The following is a 5,424-nucleotide window of genomic DNA, read 5'->3' on the forward strand; positions in this document are numbered from 1 at the left end:
GGGGGGTTGCGGGGGGTGCCCCAGCTTCGTCATCACCAACAGATAATATTTCGTGTGGTTTGTTTAACCAACCCTCTCTGGTTTGACTCTGCTGGTATATACATCTCTCGCCCTGTGTACTGTGTGGCGTCGGTGGCCAAGTGGTTTGGCTACCGGATTCGTAATCGTGAGGTTGCGGGTTCGGGGGTTTGGGGGCTTCGAGCCGCGGGCTCGACGTTGTGTCCTTGGGAAAGGCACTTTTTTCCCTCACTTCACCCAGGTGAGAATGTGTGCCCGGCCATAGGCAGCGAAAGATCTTGTTAGTATGTTAGTGTTTCAGCGCCTATAAATTGCAGCTTGCACTGTATGCTTCCCAGGAAGTTGATGTTGTTTCAGAATGCCCTCAGGTCTGCTGGGGTAATATATAGTACAGATTATGAAGCGCACATAGAGCTTGCTGTTGAGCGGGGATCCTAATCGAAGTTCACGTCATCTGAATGTTACGTCGTTATGTATGATGCGTGTTTTGAAGCATACTTTCGCACGGAGACTGGGTAGTAAACGATAATAAATTACTTCGTTTTTTCGCCAGTATGTATTACATATGGGAATTTAAAAGATTGTGGAAGCGTTTATTTGCCAGTTTTAGCTGGTTATCCTTCTTTATTCCTCAAAACGAGTGAGCAGAAATTACCACTGTTACTAATCGTGTCTATTCCGCAATACCAAGCTGTAAACCCATTATAGGCCTCCCTCATCATATTTATTCCCAAAATATTTTTAAAAAGTAGTATACTCTTTAGCGAATACAAAAACGCCTCTAGATCAGTATGTCATCCTACAGAAATAGAAGGTTTTTATTAGTTTATATACGACAATATTGGTTTATAAAGGGGTTTAGTCTACCCTTGTTTATTTACACTACACACGTCTACTTCTCAGGACAGCAGTAGCGCAGCTGCAGCAAACAAGGTGAGAGGTTTTTGGGTTGTTTAGTTTTGTTTCTTTTTGTTTTGTCTTTATTATTGCGGTTTGTTTGGTTGTTGTTGGGGTTTTTTTTGGGGGGCGGGGGGTAGGGTATAGAAATATCTACACTTTTAAATTAATAACGTTAGTAGTTAGGGGCATTAATTTTCTTTTGTCTGTTGGCAGCTCGGGAAAGATCTGATGAAGATCTCCCAGATCCCTAAGCCTGAGGGAAATCTAGTGGAGTTTATACACAAGTCTATGGCCACACTCGCCAGGGGACAAGAGGTAGGAGTCCGACTCTCAGTACTAATTCATTTTTTAATCATTTATTATGTTAATTAATTCACCGTTTTATTTCTCTATTTCTATTTCTTAACCCTATCCGTACGCCCTAGGGTCATTTTGTACTGGGTTGTATTCTTCACATTTTAGAATACTTCTAGTACAAAGATCTCTTTGAAACTTTCAGTATTTCTCAAAAAATCTTTTTGACAGACTGCTATGCAAAACGTACTGATCGGATTAGCGAGTAAATTCCTCTTTGAAAAGCGGTGTTACGGAGTTCCCCGCGTCGTATGGATACGATAGTAAAACACGACGTACGGTTAGGGTTAAAGTAATAAATCTGCTTTACTTTGCTTTTTTTTTTTTTTTTTTTTTTTTGCGCATTAACTTATTTATCCACCTTTATCATTCAAAATCTATGCATCAATCAATAATAGTTCATTGTAGTGATTGTTGTTGTTTTTTACTTCTTTTTTTTTGGGGGGGGGGGGGTATTCCTTATAATATTTGTTATGTACAAATCTTCTGATCTTCTTTCTTTTTAGATATGTGATACACTCATACTGTTCTCATGCCCTCATCACTTTGTAGATCTGTCGAAATTCTTTTCTGGCTCGTCATTGCCCACAAGAGCTCCCTGCTGCAGTCTCGCTGTTACTTACCATGTTCTGTACTCTGCAACTGGACGCATGCAATCGTTTTGTTTTGTTTTTTATTTATTTTGTTTTTGTTTTTAAACCCTTTATCATAAACTCATCTATTTTCGAAAAAAATGAACAACATCCCACTATAGCCAGCATCGAAGGACATGTAGGGCTAGACGAGCTCGTCAAATAAACAGACAAATGGGTATTGAAAGCAAGATAGATCGACAGACTTAACACTTTGCAGAGTCATACAGCCAGCAGTACAAAATACCCCATCTGGTCACCGAGCCAGGAGAGCGACCGCTACGGACTTCTCGAACCTGACACAGAACTGCACCAGGTGACCAGAACGGATCATTTTCACCGGCTCATAATTGCGCCAAGTGACCGCAAAGTGTTTTGACTAACAGAAAGATCGACGCCATGGCCAAACGTACTCACGAGCTAACTCGCGACCTTAGAATTACAAAGTTCTATCTGACATGTTTGGCCGCTTTGGGTTACTTAGTCCATGGGGTCAGAAATCAAATGTTCTCACTGCTCCTTCAAAATCGTAAGTTTTTATCAAGATATTCAACAAAGAATCACATTAGGAAGAGCTTGACATGTTGTGTAAGTCAAAAATGTTGACGTCAAATTTCTCCAAACTGGATACTGAGCAGACAGAACTTTGTAATTCTAAGGTAGCGAACTGTCAGACAGAAAATGTAGGCACGTATCAACACACTACATTCCGTCGGTCAGCTATTCAGTTGTACTATGCCCTAAATTTCAATGTTGTTGTTGTTGTGGGGGGTTTTTTAATCTGTGGTGTCGGTCACGTTTGCCCGAAAAATGTTCTGCTGAAAGTCAAATTTTAAATGTAGAAGAAAAAGCAAGAAACGATAATATATTATCATGCGGGTAGAATTTCTAAAACACTGACGCAGTTTTTCTCCCTCGTGAAAAAAAGTATTATTTGGCTTGCTGGGCTTGAACAGCAGCCAGCTTTGCTGAAGAATTGTGGGTGGTTGGCGGGTGCTTTTGTGTGGTTTACTCCTTCTTTCCTACCAAACATCTATTGTCCTTATCTCTCCTCCTTCTTTTTTGTAATTGTTACTCCCTTGCAACACTTCTAATCTTCGGCACTTATATGACCTAATTGGGTTGCAAGTGCCGTAAAACTGTTACTAAAACTAAAGCTGACGATTTTCTGTCTTTCGTTCCGCAGACGCTCGGAGAGTTGGCCTTCTTCTTGTCTCAGCAGGCTCTCAAGTCTGTCGCACTGGTAGGTCCAATAGACTGCCGGGGTGGGGAAAAGGATGGGGGCGAGAGATAGGGAGAGAGAAAGAGAGAGAGAGAGAGAGAGAGAGAGAGAGAGAGAGAGAGAGAGAGAGAGAGTGAGTGAGTGAGAGGGAGAGAGAGAGAGGGAGAGAGAGGGGGAGAGAGAGAGAGGGGGGGAAGAGTGTACGTTTAGTACTACTGGTGTACACACCTTTAAGAAGTCTCAGCATACCCTAACATTCCTTACCATTCCCTGTCTTACTTACCACACTATATCGAACTTACTTACTTTTACTTTTCCGATCCAGCGGCCATTTGGGTCCTAGCCCTTCGGTCTGTCGATATGGCAAAGAATTTACAGGTTTTAATCAGCTGTGCTTTGTCGCTGTATAGAGTATTTCCGATGTCTGGGAAGGCAGGTAGGTAGGTGCTACGCATGTCGCAAAGTGCAGGGCAGTTAAAGGTGGTGTGGTACTGTTTCATCCTGGCAGTCGCACAACGGGCATTCGGGTGGGGTATCCTTGCGGATCCTATTAAGGTAGGAATTTAGTGGGATTTGTACACACCATGTCATATAAAAAGAATTTTTACCATACCATACCACATAATAACAATTTTTACATCATGTGTATTATGATACCGTACTATATTAAAATAATTTTTAACGTGATATACTCAGAGGCAAAAGAAAAACGAATAACTAACGCATGAATAAAATGCATTACACTCAACAGGGGTTTGTCATGTGTGCATGAAAATTTAATTCATCCAATTCGCACCGTCTTGAGAGTGTCAATAGAAGGATGCTTTAGTGTAGTTATAGCCCCACTATGTTATTTCTGTGACCTTGACCTTGGGGCAGAAAGTCAGTACATTGTGTGACCTCTGTTGGCTGGTGTAACTGCTCTGCATCTTCGACCCATAGAGTTCTCGGGAGTGTCGATTTGTTTAACTGGGATCTGTACCCACACATGGCCGATGACTGAAGCCAGTTGAGGAGCTTTCCATGGTGATGGTTGTAGCTGGTTGAGCTGCCTCTGGATAGCATCCCCAACGTGCTCGATTGTGGTTTAAGTCGGGTGAACGTGTCTTACCTACTTACTTGCTTGGAAAATATGCATCATTGCAGGCGGCACAATGCCATAGCTGCTCCTCCCTCCTCTCCAGGATCCATGAAAGGGTCTGCCTGCTGATCGTACCAGTTAACAGCAGGAAAAACAGCGGGTGGACGAGTCGGATGAGACAAAAGATTGATGTTGATATAGCCCAGGAACTGTTGCTGTGTTACATGGGCAGTATGAGGTCTCGCGTTGTCTTACTGGAAAAAGAGATTTAGATGACTCTAGAAAAATGGCACTCCTTGAGGTTGAAGAACTTGGTCAATACAGCGCTGAGCTGTATATATGCCAAGCTACAACTCGAGACAAACACAATCTGCAATAGAAACGATGCACAGTCTGAGTGGGTGATTGGCGGGTGCTCTGGTGTGGTTCGCTCCTTCTTCCTATCAAACATTATTCGTGTATATCTTTCTTCTTTTTTCTTTTTTGCTTGTTTGTTTATTTGTTACTCTCTCTTGTAACACTAATAACCTTTGGCACCAACAAGACCTTATTGTTTTGCCAGTACCGTACAACTATTACTAAAACTTTTTTTTTACGCTCCACAGGACAGAAAAGTTCTCGATCTGGACAAAAAAATTAATCTGATCAAGTTGATGGTCCGTGGGGCTTTCACTCCGGGGTAAGTTTGTTCACCATAATTTGTTTTCATCTGGTAACCAGATATACATGTATTTTACTTTTTAATGATAGATATTGGTGAAAAGAAATTCAAGCAAAGTACAGGTATTTTCATCTGGTTAAAACTCGTCGTGTCTCCATGTTTCTGGAGATACAGTGTAAATGTAGGTCTTGTATGTTAGTGTTTTAGCGCCAATCAAATGGCACCTTGCACGGTATGCTTCCCAAGAAGTTGAGATTGTTTCAGAAGGCTATCAGGTCTGCTGGGGTAATAATATAGATTGTAAAGCGCATAGAGCTTGCTTTTGAGCTGGAATTTGCGCTCTACAAATGCTATCTAATATTACTAAATACAATTATGGTCTACAGTAATGATGATGAGAAGGAAGAATAGAGGGAGGAGAAGGAGGAGAAGGAGGTGGAGGACTAAGAGGAATAGGAGACGAGGAGGAGGAGGAGAAGAAAGAGAATATGGGGGAGAAGGGTGTGGAGGGGGACAGGCGGAGGTACAGGAGGAGGAGGAGGAGGAGGAGGAGGAG

At 42.0% G+C, this 5,424-nt stretch overlaps 1 long non-coding RNA gene across 1 annotated transcript; it reads left to right on the forward strand.

Annotated features, from left to right (window-relative positions):
• The first annotated feature begins 1,134 nt into the window (after positions 1–1,134).
• On the forward strand, positions 1,135–5,283 carry LOC101858893. Its single transcript, XR_220934.2, has 3 exons — positions 1,135–1,233; positions 3,091–3,147; positions 4,813–5,283. It is a non-coding gene; the product is annotated as an uncharacterized LOC101858893 (long non-coding RNA).
• The last annotated feature ends 141 nt before the right edge of the window (positions 5,284–5,424 follow it).

Source organism: Aplysia californica, unplaced genomic scaffold (genome assembly GCF_000002075.1).
Source record: "Aplysia californica isolate F4 #8 unplaced genomic scaffold, AplCal3.0 scaffold00629, whole genome shotgun sequence".
Classification (NCBI taxonomy): Eukaryota; Metazoa; Mollusca; class Gastropoda; order Aplysiida; family Aplysiidae; genus Aplysia; species Aplysia californica.